Consider the following 14,180-nt stretch of genomic DNA (forward strand, 5'->3'; position numbering starts at 1 on the left):
GGGTGCATTGATATGACTCTTCTCGCTAGATAAGGGAAGATATAGGAGAGGACACCGTAACAATATATATATATATATATATATATATATATATATATATATATATATATATATATATATATATATATATATATATATATATATATATATATATATATATACTTTTTTGTGTAATGACATTTTCAAATAAAGTTAGATAAATATACACACTTAACAAAAGAATAGGGGTGGTAGGAGAAGAAAATATCAAAGTGTTCAGTGAGGATCCACAAGGTCTTCTCTGAGTACTCTTTATTTTCTTCTCCGAGGCTATGGGTCCCTACATTTGCACCAGAGGTGGTACCCAATATATATATATATATATATATATATATATATATATATATATATATATATATATACATATATATATATATATATATATATATATATATATATATATATATATATATATATATATATATATGTCGTACCTAGTAGCCAGAACGCACTTCTCGGCCTACTATTCAAGGCCCGATTTGCCTAATAAGCCAAGTTTTCCTGAATTAATATATTTTCTCAATTTTTTTTCTTATGAAATGATAAAGCTACGCATTTCATTATGTATGAGGTCAATTTTGTTTATTGGAGTTAAAATTAACGTAGATATATGACCGAACCTAACCAACCCTACCTAACCTAACCTAACCTATCTTTATAGGTTAGGTTAGGTTAGGTAGCCAAAAAAGTTAGGTTAGGTTAGGTTAGGTTAGGTAGGTTAGGTAGTCGAAAAACAATTAATTCATGAAAACTTGGCTTATTAGGCAAATCGGGCCTTGAATAGTAGGCTGAGAAGTGCGTTCTGGCTACTAGGTACGACATATATATATATATATATATATATATATATATATATATATATATATATATATATATATATATATATATATATATATATATATATATATATACAGCGCAAACCATATACAACGTACTAGTAGCCTATGTTTATTGCTTAATTTGAATTATGAGAATATTTCTTAAAATTGCATACGAGAATTTAGTTATTAATATGTAAATCTCTGTGTACATTTATTCAGAGGAAATAAGAGCGTGAAGAATTCATTGTGATCTATAATGATTTGTGTGACTTGCCTACGAGTTCCAAGGATTTCGAAAAAAAGTTATTCATTTGTAAATGTCAGTCTAGGAAGAGTTAGAGGATAATGAATAATTTGTGGGGTATGGAGACTTAATGGCCTCTGGCTGGTGAGACCACCTCTCTGTTTTCCATTTAAAGGGCCCATTTAAAGGGAAGGTTATGTTTCATAGTAATCGTGTTTGAAATTGTGGGTTATGGAAAGTTGGCTATAAAGGATAGCGTGAGCTGTGCCAAATTTGCTACTTGTTACAGATTTAACAATTTTGCCAGATTTAAAACCGTCAGTGTTCTACGGGCTCACCATAGCCCGTGCTACTTGGATTTTTTTGTTTCAGGTAGCGAATCTTAAACAACAACCACCTCAGTGTTTGTTAGACTATAGGGTTGATTTATTTGAGGGCAGTGGTAAGTGCCCTGAAATGAATCTATCATCAATTAAATATGTCGGTAGATCTAGCAGCATTTAAATATATCTATACAAAATATAACATTAATGTAAAAATAAAATATATCAATAAACATGTAAATATTAACTGTAAATATTATTGAAAAGTGTATTAAAACCAACTGGCATGCCCCGGTGAATATATTTTTATATCGTATAAATTCTCGCCTTTTCACCGAAGAATCGGGACACGGTGAGGCGCTCACGCTATGTGGAACTTCTGCACGTGGCTGACTCCCAACAGGAAATAACCGGGTGGGCAGATGTCTCCTGTCTGTGGGGACCAGTACTGGGTTACAGCTCCTGGAGCCCCCCATTGTGTAACCTTTAACACCACCGCTCCCCTGGTGAGGATGGGCTGCATAATGGAGGTGGTGAACCAAACTTGCGGGACTAGCAAGCTGTTGTTGGACGACAGCCGTCATGTGACAGGGTTAGTTTAGTTCATTTATTATGTACCCCATACCCATCTTGTGGGTGGTAGTGGAAAAGGTTACAGAGGCACATAATGGGCTCAGGGACTGAACCCCACAATTCATTTAGCTAAGCAAGTTACAATCTTGATGAGCTAGTTATAAAATTCAATATAAGTCGTCACATCAACAATGGGTTCGAGATCGACCTCAAGTACAGGTTCTAAATTAAGCAACTGACATATGTGGAGAGCTAGTGTCACAATTTATATGTTTGTCCTGCACACCGCCCCCCATCCAGTGGGCAGCGGTGGATAGATTACAATCACTTAGTTACTACCTACAGTTAGCAAACTGGGGATATTTGGCTAAAATTTCTGGTAGCAGATCATTTTGAATGAAATATTTACACATCGCTGGAACATTGGTTATAGAATTGTCTCTAAATTCACGTATCTTTTCGCACTCCATCACATAGTGACGGAGGGTGTGCGAATAATTTTGTTGACAGTTTACGTGTGACAGGGAGGAGACATTTTTATCGAATTGGTCGATTCCGTAACAAATACGACGTATTAGAAGAGGGCGGTTGTAAACACTTCATATTCGACGGTATTTAAATCGTTACGGATGGTTGCTGACCTGCTGAGGGCAAAACTTATTAATCACAGGAGCTTTTCCTGGTGAATTATATAATAATTCAACTCCGAGATTCATTGATTCTTGGGTTCTCCAGCGAGAACAATCACCAGCAGGGGTTGGCCAAACCTGAGGTGACAAAGGTCTGTGGTCAGTAGAACCAAAGATGCTTGGCGTAGTGTAGCCACAAGGTTGGAATAATCTCCGTGTGTTCCCCATCATGGGAATGTCGCGCGGAAAATATTGTTTATTACTAGAGCGATTATTCGTATTATTGTCAGTTGTGTGTTACATTTAAAGGAGAAAGCAATTGTGTATATTTGTCAGAATATGCTGGGTGAAGATTATGTATAGTGGAGAACCTTGCTAGTGTGTGTTTATTAAATATATATATAATATTGTGTTCTTGTACCATTATGTACCTTGTGTTTGGCCTCCTGCTTCCTACGCCTATCTTCATCACTTTGCACTTGCTGGCGTTAAACTCTATTAGCCATTTGTTGAACCATTTCTTCAAATTGTCCAGGTCATCTTGTAGCCTCTTGCTGTCCTCTGTCTTGATCCGTCTCATCATTTTAGCATCATCTGCAACATTGAGAGGAATGAGTATATTTTCTGGAAGATCATTCATGTACATCAGAAACAGGATAGGTCCGAGTACAGAGCCCTGCGGGACTCCATTGGTGACATCACGCCAGTCTGAGGTCTCACACCTCGCAGTAACTTTCTAGTTCCTTTTGTTTAGGTACTCCCTTATCCATTGGAGCACCCTCCCACTTACTCCATCTTGTTTTTGACTTTTCGTATAAATATTATACTTTATGAAATATAATAATGCTTTCAAATACTATAGAATATATTTCATTTACTACATACAATAATTACTTAACTGTAGCCTTTGTTTACCCAACAGTAAAGTAGCTACCTGGTTGTTAAACGATTTGGCGGGTCGTATTTCAGGGAATATTAGGATTAAGGACTTGTCCGAAACGCTATGCGTGCTAGTGGCTGTACAAGCATGTATGAACCCTTGTATATATATAAATAAACCAAAAATAAATAAAAATAAAAGTGAGCATTTGAAGGGTTAGTGAGGCGGAGCCGCACGTGGAGGACAATGGTACCGGCTTGGACCAGATGTTTGTACACGAGAGGTCCAGTGTCGCCCCCGCCAAGTAGGGGCGGGGGGACGCTGATGACAAAGTGACATCACACTTTAGGTTGACCAAACCATGTACACACCGACGACGTTTCGGTCCGTCCTGAACCATTCTCAAGTCGATTGTGACACAATGGACTTGAGAATGGTCCAGGACGGACTGAAACGTCGTCGTCTCTTCACTTTCTAGTGTGTGGTTTGGTCAACATATTTCAGCCAGGTTATTGTGACTCCTCGTCTGCATCACACTTTGTGTTCACCTTGAGATTGAAATTGAATTGAAATTGAAATAAGTTTATTGAGGTAAAATACACACAAAGGGATGAGGTAGCTCAAGCTATTCTCACCCCGTTCAGTACAACGTGTTAATACATACATAGACACACATCACAAGTAATAAACGTATTACCGAACATTCTGAGAGATAAACATATACATTTCCTCCTTTACTCAAGTATACCTTGAGATGGTTCGTTTGGTTTAGGGGCTTAGCGTCCCCGCGGCCCTGTCCTCGACCAGGCCTCCATATATAAAATAATATTTGATCTCTTACACTACACATTTGTTCATTTGATCGCTTATTTTGGTTACGACAGGATGGGTTTGGTTAGATTTAGTCTGACGTAGGGTGGTGAAGAGTTTGTGCTCAGGACTTTACACACAGGTGGGTACAGGAAGAGACGGCTGCTCACTCCTGTTAGCAGTGTGAGAGCTTCCCCATCCCTTAATTTATGGTAAGGCTTATCCACCAGTTTTCCCTGGAACACGACCCGTCTATCTGTTAACAACCGGGTACCCAATTACTGCTGGGTGAATAGAGGCGAGGGAAGGCTGTACTGCAATTAGAAAAGAGATAAATGGACTGAACTAAAGGAGCAGCACATTGTGGAAGCAAACACTATTCATAACCATAAAACCAGGTATGATAGAGGAGGACAGGAGTCATTGCTTTAAACACCCGAAGGCTGGACTGGGATCAGCGTCCAGCCTTCGGGTGTTTAAAACAATGCCACCGCGTCGCTGATCAACGCCGTGACAAATCACAGTGCATGAATTTGATCCATTTAGCTCGCTCACAGTAGCCTCGGAGATCAATATTGGAACAGCAAGGTAAGGTGACCTCCCTTTCTCCCTCCCCCACGCTGCCCACACTACCACCACCCCATCCAGTTATCCCTAATGGACCCCGACAATATATAGACTGCCGGGGTTTTATTTACAAATCAGCCGATTGGGGAATTGTGTATGAAAGGGACTGTCGGTGCATATAAAATACGGCATGTTTGTTGTGGACCCCTTGATAGTGGCGGACCCGGCACCTGTCCTGGTGGCCACACGGACACTACGACAATTGATTGATGAAGATTAAGCCACCCAAGAGGTGGCACGGGCATGAATAGCCCGTAACTAGGACAATCCTCGGTGGAAACCAATATACCAGACGCTAAGTGACGAGAGGCGGGGCTCAGGAGCCTTGGCTCACCTCCCGCAAATACAACGAACCTAGGAAAGGCATTTCACTACTCACGCGATGGGTATGGGGCGCATAATAAAGAAGAAAATGAATTGGGGTGGTCACCAGGCAGCACAAAGCACCTCCACCGCCAGTCACCAGACACAAATGTTATTGTAACAGGAATTTCCTTAAGTACTTTCGTATATTAATACATCTTCAGAAGGACTCCTTCTGAAGATGTATTAATATACGAAAGTACTTAAGGAAATTCCCGTTTCAGTTTTCCTCCGTGGTCTGACACTGTCACATTTTTAATCACGTGTTTATTTTCTTTATATACACACAAATGTTATTGTCAACACTGCTCTTATTTTTTTTTTGTCATTTGTAATCCTCACAAACTCAGTTTCGTAATTTTTTGCTTTCATAGTGAGAGATTTAAAGTTTGAGTTTACTTTTGTACTGCTATTCACCAGTGATAGTCTTATGCTTCTTCCAGAGTGTATATAATAATGAAAATAACAATATTACCGATACACACAGAAATCACAATAGCGTGATGCATCAAATGAACAAATCCACAAGGGCCGTGACGAGGGTTCGAACTGACGTCCGAGAGCATCCAGACGCTGCCTGTATCGACTGAGCTACGACATGGTAAAAGAATTGCAACCAGAAATTCTATGACGAGAATCCTCGTCACGGCCCTTGTGGATGTGTTCATTTAATATTACCGATGATAATGATAGTAATAAGAACAGTATTGGCAATAACACACATTGTTAGAGTAGTAACGCAATTGATAACTGAGTTGTTCCCAGGGCGGGTGATCTTAGAGTAGAGTGTACTAGAGGTCTGCATGCTGTAGAGGGCGTGGGGGTGGTTATCTTGAGATGATTTCGGGGCTTTAGTGTCCACGCGGCCCGGTCCCTTGACCAGGCCTCCACCCCCAGGAAGCAGCCCGTGACAGCTGACTAACACCCAGGTACCTATTTTACTGCTAGGTAACAGGGGCATAGGGTGAAAGAAACTCTGCCCATTGTTTCTCGCCGGTGCCTGGGATCGAACCCAGGACCACAGGATTACAAGTCCAGCGTGCTGTCCGCTCGGCCGACCGGCTCCCAGGCGGTGGTGATAGTGATAGTGTGTAGGCCTATTCCCATCCTTACTTCCCTATCAGATAACTACACCGTTGGGAGGAGGTGGAGGAGGGGGGGGGAGGGTTCTGTAACCCTGTAACTGAGATTACTGTGTACATGAGTGTCCTTCGGTGAAAGAGATACCAGATGTATATTAGTGTTTATAAATAGATGTTTATTGTTGACCAGACCACACACTAGAAGGTGAAGGGACGACGACGTTTCGGTCCGTCCTGGACCATTCTCAAGTCGATTGTGAGAATGGTCCAGGACGGACCGAAACGTCGTCGTCCCTTCACCTTCTAGTGTGTGGTCTGGTCAGCATACTTTAGCCACGTTATTGTGGCTCATCGCCTGCATGTAGATGTATATTGTGTTTATAAATAGACATAGATAAATAAAAATTTGAAAGCGGTAAGAACAATCAAAATTTAAATTTTGCCCCAAGGGGCGAGTTTATTGGGCAGCGCCACTCATCCTGTGAGTGGACACACAGCCATAGTGACAGTATTGGGCAGCGTCACTCATCCTGTGAGTGGACACACCGCCATAGTGGCAGTATTGGGCAGCGTCACTCATCCTGTGAGTGGACACACCGCCATAGTGGCAGTATTGGGCAGCAGCCACTCATCCTGTGAGTGGACACACAGCCATAGTGACAGTATTGGGCAGCGCCACTCATCCTGTGAGTGGACACACCGCCATAGCAGCATGTACAACACTCCCCAATAGGAAGAAAACCCGCTGGGTTGTTCATCTTGTCACTTGTACTCATCAAATACAAGCAACTGGAAGCTCTGTCCGCTGTTGTTCCCATATCATCAGAGACCCTTAGACCCCCTGGGGGCGGGGGTGTCTTACACTTTCTTATAAAATTGGGTTCTAGGCTCGTTGACACTACCAGAGACCCAAGAGCTGCTAGTTTCCTGTCTCAGCGCCTCAGTGTGGCGATCACCACCACACTTACCGTGTTCTCAATTGCTGTCAGAAGCTGAGGAGCTCCAAGAGATCCACACTGCTTTAACCTTTCATTGTAGTCACCAAAGGGTAACCTTTAAACTATCAAATAAAGGAAAACAAGGCTTATAAAGAAGAGGGTTGACCAGACCACACACTAGAAGTTGAAGGGACGATGACGTTTCGGTCCGTCCTGGACCATTCTCAAGTCGATTGTGTCCACTCACAGGATGAGTGGTGCTGCCCAATACTGTCCACTACTGTCACTATTTTCATGGTGTGGCAGGGCAAAACACCATGAAAACTGCATTGGGTGCGGGAGGGGATCTAAAAAAAAAACTTTCTAAATGACCACAAGGGTTGAAAATCCGTGATAAGGGTTCGAACCTACACACGGGATATTCCCAGATGAGCTTCAAAGTATCTCTTTCCCGACGGATATTAAAACATTTTTTTACAAATTTGCCCCAGAGATGTGCACCTTGCACCACCGCGCATATATTTGTCTTCAAGTTAAGACTATTTACCACTCTGAGGGAATATGAAGACAAGGATCTGGGAACGTGACGCACGGAAGGAACAGTGCCCACTTGGACAATAGGGGATCGATCGCAGACCTGCAAGATGCGAGGCAAGCGTTCTATAGATATTTTTTAACCGATAAGTGACGCTGCCCAATAAACTTTTCCCCCCGACGATGCAAGATATAAAATGTTAAAAATAAATTGATGCGAAAACTATTATATATTCATTTGAGGTATATTTTTATTATTATTATTATTATTATTATTACTTTAAGAGAATAGCGGTTGACTTACCTTTTATTTCAAGTTGATATTTTTCAGATAGTTTACCGAGCGAGTTTCGGCGATGACTTTCACATATGCTCTTCTTTTCCTCCTGATTTAAAAAGACAATTTAAATTTGCGAGAAACTCATTTCAGGACTGGCTGCCCCCCCCTTCCTCCCTGCCCCCCCCCCTCTCTCTCTCTCTCTCTCTCTCTCTCTCTCTCTCTCTCTCCTCTCTCATATATGTACTTTTTAATTTTCTTTTTATTCTCTTTACCTCTCTACCTCTTTCTTTTTGTCAGTGAGGTAGACACTAAAGCTGTGTTTTCAGCCAGTAGCCTGGTGCTTAACAATTCCCAGGAATCTCGTGTATTCGTGTGTTCACCGGCGGCAAAAACAAGAGTATATACAAGTAGAAACTGGCACGCCATCCTCGGGGTTGATGTACTAGGCTTCTACCTTTTTGTCCTTCGTTGGCCGGTATAGCCAACCTTCGCTATACCAAGGTTGGTATAGCCTTGTAGGGGGTAGTTATCGTCGTAGTTCCTTCCAGCTTTCGTAATTGTAGTTGGGTTTCATTGCGTGGTATTATGCCCCCCCCCCCCCGTAGGAATGCCTTGTGGGTTTGTTATAGTATGTTAGTCTCGTGTGCAGTAACTAGAGGGATGCAGGCGATGAGTCACAATAACGTGGCTAAAGTATGTTGACCAGACCACACACTAGAAGGTTAAGGGACGACGACGTTTCGGTCCGTCCTGGACCATTCTCAAGTCGATTGTGATTCTCAAGTCGAAACGTCGTCGTCTCTTCACCTTGGAGTGTGTGGTCTGGTCAATCTAGAGGGATCTTCGTCGTATTGGTAGAGTGTTGTGGGGACTACCTTGAGGTTACCTTGAGGTGCTTCCGGGGCTTAGCGTCCCCGCGGCCCGGTCGTCGACCAGGCCTCCTGGTTGCTGGACTGATCAACCAGGAGGCCTGATCTGATCAACCTGATCAACCCACCCTCAAGGGAGAGAAGCAATTGCGTGCATGTTCCTGTGTGCTTTGCAACATCCGTTTGCATTGGGGTTTCTGTTACATGTAAGGCTTTTTTCTGGCTTGTGTGGTCGTACGTTTGGGTCGTGACCATCCTTTTGTACGCATTGTACAATGTACGTATTGCAAAAGCAATGCGTATATTGCTTTTGACCAACTAGTGGTCTAGGGCGTGTGCTTGGGAGTACCAAGTGTGCGAGTTTGAATCCTTCTCACGGCTTCCTACTGATTCTATCAACTATTCAAGATGAAAGTAACAGCTCATTTGACTGCTAAGGAACGTATCCCAATACCCCAAGGCAGTGTCTCCCACGTTCACTTTCTTTCACAGTTAATATTCATATTTACGGATTATGCCCACAATTTAGCAGTTAACCGGATCTAAATTCCGAAATCTAAACGCGAGAAGCGTCCGTGACTTGCCAGACGCAAGGAAAGGAAACCTTGAGTTACGCATTAAAGAAAACGCGGATAGAAAACGGGAGCGGTGCAAATGCCAAGCCACGGGCTGGAGAGTGGCACCAGTGTCAGTTGGCTGCGAGCCGTAGTGCCGTGAGGGTGCCTGCCTGTGTCGCCAAGCCTCAAGATCTCTTGCCCACGCTCGCTCCCTGGCTATTAATACGTGCTCGCCTGGGTCTACCCCTCACCTTAGACGTTACAGGGAACAGGTACGTGTGTTCTTAAGTCTGGAAGGTCTTCCCTCTGCCCGCTCCTGGTTACGTAACTCGTACCAGCGCCACTTTCAATGGAACAAGGTCCGGCGTGCAGGCTAATATATTTTATCGTAAGAGTTTAACTTGTTGCACGCTGTTGCTTAGTTGCAAAATAAATATAAATTGGTGAGGGAAGTGCGAGAGGAAGTTGTGGCTGGCACTCTTGGACGGTGATGGGGGTGCCTACTGTGTGGTGCCAGATGTTAGTTCCCCCGTGAGTGCCTCCCTCTGTGTCACTGGTGGCACCGTGTGTATTTACTATTTGTGCCTGCAGAATCGAGCTATTAGCTCTTGGACCCCGCCTTTCTGAACACTCTATTATTCCTCTATTATTTTTGCTACACTTATTTCTGTCTTACACCCCTCCAGGAAGCAGCCCGGAGCAGCTAACTCCCAGGTACCTATTTTCTGCTAGGTGAACAGGAGCATCAGGGCTGAAAGAAATTGCCCATTTATTTCCGCCTCAGCCAGGAATCGAACCCGGGCCCTTAGGACTACGACCCCCGAGCGCTGTCCACTCAGCCGCGAGGGTCACACAGACTGTATGTTTTCACCTAGTTGTGTTTGCGGGGGTTGAGCTTTAGCTCTTTGCTCCCGCCTCTCGACTATCAATCAACTGGTGTACAGGTTCCTGAGCCTATTGGGCTCTTATCATATCTACATTTGAAACTGTGTATGGAGTCAGCCTCCACCACATCACTTCCTAGTGCATTCCATTTACTAACTAATATGGCATTGAGAAAGTTCTTTCTAACGTCTCTGTGGCTCATTTGGGTACTCAGCTTCCACCTGTGTCCCCTTGTTCGCGTACCACCCGTGTTAAATAGTCCATCCTTGTCTACCCTGTGTGTGGTGGCCTGTATTCACCTAATTGTGCTTCCAAGGGGGGTTTGAGCTTCGGCTCTTGGGTCCCGGCTATGTATGGTAGTGTGTGGTTCCCCCCGTGGATGGCAGTTTTTTGTTTTAACTTTTTTTTTTCTACTACAGACGTGGTGGCTATACATATATACATTACTTACCATCATATACACATATACGTCTGTAATCCATTGAGGGTAAGACATGCTTTTCTACATATAATGCAGAATGTCATTAAAGTCAGGTTATAAAGTAAAAGTAACATTCTAACCCCTCTCCTCTTAATAATAATATTAATATTAATAATAATAATTTATTTGCAAGAAAGTACAATGGGTTGGTGAAATTACATACGATTGATGTTTTTACAGTTCATGCAAAGCTATTAACTCGAATAGCGTTTTGGGCAGGTCCTTAATCTAACATATCAGGTAAGATGAAAGGGTTCATTGTAGTAAGGGTTTTTATAACAATAAATAACTACAGGTTAACAGAGGTAATTACACTGGTAAGGATACGTGTCTTAAGTACTAATATTGGGGAAGTAGTTAGTACAAGATTCGTGTACAGTGCGAGTTTAAAGCACAAGGTAGGATACTGTGAGGATGAAATTACTTTTGAACAAGGCATAGATTGGACAGTTTTTTGTAACTCGTTCGGGAGCGAGTTCCAAAGATTGGGTCCTTTTGTTAGATATTGACATGCATACCCTTTCACCCTCAATCTCCCCCCTTTCCCCATCCTTTCTCATCTCCCTTTCCCTGTTCTCCTGCTTCCCTCTCTTCTCCGTCCCATCCCCTCTCAGAAAATTTAATAATACCGACAGTTGAAAACTATGGAAAATACATCTCCGATTTCAAACTTCATTAAAATCGTATGGGAGGGTCTCTGTAGATGCTGATATTTCCTACAAGGTGACACTTGGGCCGACCCTGTCTGGCTTGTGACACACTCATACCCGTCATGTTTAATCTTGAGACATTGGGCGAGACGAGGCCCAAGTGTCGGGCCTCCAACCTCAGATATGGACAGACATTCTCTGTGATATAGATTAGCTAGATGGGGGGGGGGGGAGGAGGGGTACCTGTAATGGCCGTGTTGGCCCTGTGCCCAGGTCTCTCCTGTGTGCCCAGGTCTCTCCCCATGTGCCCAGGTCTCTCCCATGTACCTTCCCAGGTCTCCCACCACACACCCACCCTCCCTCTCCCCCCTGACACACACACAACCACCCTAACTCTTCCAACAGTGACCCTTGTTGTTTCAGATTCAGCCGCTCGTAACAAAAATGCAGTGACCCTCGCCATCACCCCCCCCCCCCTGTCTAGCCTCATTACTGTGAGCATTTTTACACCTTGCTCTTCCCCACTTATACCCTCCCTATATCCCCCCCCCCCACACACCAAATATATCTAGCTAATAATAATATATCTAGCTAATCTGTAATCTGGCTCGGGACCAAAGAGCCAGAGCTCAACCCCCGCAAACACAACTAGGTGAGTACACTACCCACATCCCCCAATCACTGTAACCATTTTCGCTATATAGTATTCATGTTATTATCTAAATAAATAAAGTCCACTGCGGGCTCACCGTAGTCTGTGCTACTTGTTGTTGTTGTTGTTTAAGATTTAGCTACTGGGAACAAAACGTTCCAAGTAGCACGGACTATGGTGAGCCCGTAGTGGACTTACCTGGCACAGGAGCGGGCTGTAACTGAGAGGAGTGCCGTGCTACTTGGAGCCTTTTGTTCAGAGTAGCTGAATCTAAAACATTATTCCAGTTTTAACGAATGCTAAACTCTACGGGGTTTTGGTTGAACATTTCACATCCACCAACTCGTAAAATGGGGGGGAGAGGAAATGTGCGAAGGCCGACTCTACATCAACGGGATGTGGCCAAAGGTGTCGTCGTCTCTCATAAGATACTAAAAATCAGCAATCACCATGAGGTGTTGTGTGATGTTAGACTCGAGAGTCTGGCTTCCAGCCTCGGACAGGCAAGCAAATACTCATTGTTTTTAGAAGTGGTTCCCGGCTCCCATTTTTTTTTATAAATTTTGCCCCGAGGGGCGAGTTTATTGGGCAGCGCCACTCATCTTGTGAGTGGACACACCGCCATAGTGACAATATTGGGCAGCGTCACTCATCTTGTGAGTGGACACACCGCCATAGTGACAATATTGGGCAGCGTCACTCATCTTGTGAGTGGACACACCGCCATAGTGACTGTATTGGGCAGCGCCACTCATCCTGTGAGTGGACACACTGCCATAGTGACAGTATTGGGCAGCGCCACTCATCTTGTGAGTGGACATACCGCCATAGTGACAGTATTGGGCAGCGCCACTCATCCTGTGAGTGGACATACCGCCATAGCAGCGTATACAACACTCCCCAATAGGAAGAAAACCCGCTGGGTTGTTGATCTTGTCACTTGTACCCAGACACAGCTGGGACTTGCTTAACTATCTCAAATTCTCCTTCCCTCATTCTCTCTTTCTCCAATTCGCCTCAACCTCCCTCACCCTCCTTCCTTTTCTCTCTTCCGTCCTCTCTCCCAGTGGGGAAAAAACATGTTCTTACATAGTTTTGTCAACGTTGAAAAATCCGTTTACAACATTCTACAGACAAACTCACTTTTCAGCGTTGTAGGTTCGTTGGTTGTTGCATTAGAGCCAATCCTGCTTAAGGAGTGACATGGTGATTCCAACCACCCTGTGGCACTCTGTATACTATCACAAATTACCATGCAAGGTCCTGTGAGGCTAGCCGCAGACATCTGACCTTCAACCCTGGACCGACTGACAGATGGAAACAATCACAGACATTCTCGTTTATATATATATGTAGTGAGGATCCACAAGGTTCTGAGTGCTCTTTATTTTCTTCTCCGAGGCTATGGGTCCCTACAATTGCACCAGAGGTGGTACCCCTTATGTAGATACATACTTCTCCAACAGAAACAAGGGGCCTCGTAGCCTGGTGGATAGCGCGCAGGACTCGTAATTCTGTGGCGCGGGTTCGATTCCCGCACGAGGCAGAAACAAATGGGCAAAGTTTCTTTCACCCTGAATGCCCCTGTTACCTAGCAGTAAATAGATACCTGGGAGTTAGTCAGCTGTCACGGGCTGCTTCCTGGGGGTGGAGGCCTGGTCGAGGACCGGGCCGCGGGGACACTAAAAGCCCCGAAATCATCTCAAGATAACCTCAAGATAAGGCAAAAGAGAGAGAGAGTTGCTACAGTTACATAGCGAGTTATTGAGCAGTGAGCCATAGGTGCTTCAAGTGCTTTAACAAGTGTGTGTTGTCCCTTGTATGGTAGTGTTGTGGTAAGGGACCATTCGTGTATAAATCACGTCTCCCATTCATGGTCCTCTCTGCACTGCAAACCACTTGAATAGTTAATTAGTAACCCACATTCCGAACATATTAATGAT

The 14,180-nt window shown here is 43.7% G+C and overlaps 1 protein-coding gene across 1 annotated transcript in view; it reads left to right on the forward strand.

Annotated features, from left to right (window-relative positions):
- Nucleotides 1-9,699: 9,699 nt before the first annotated feature.
- Nucleotides 9,700-14,180, forward strand: part of LOC123755431 (carbohydrate sulfotransferase 11) — a 55,269-nt gene continuing 50,788 nt past the window's right edge. Inside the window, 1 exon segment of the mRNA XM_045738090.2 lies at nucleotides 9,700-9,841. The gene's annotated coding sequence lies outside the window, so the exon portion shown is untranslated.

The sequence above is a fragment of the Procambarus clarkii genome, chromosome 20 (assembly GCF_040958095.1).
Source record: "Procambarus clarkii isolate CNS0578487 chromosome 20, FALCON_Pclarkii_2.0, whole genome shotgun sequence".
Classification (NCBI taxonomy): Eukaryota; Metazoa; Arthropoda; class Malacostraca; order Decapoda; family Cambaridae; genus Procambarus; species Procambarus clarkii.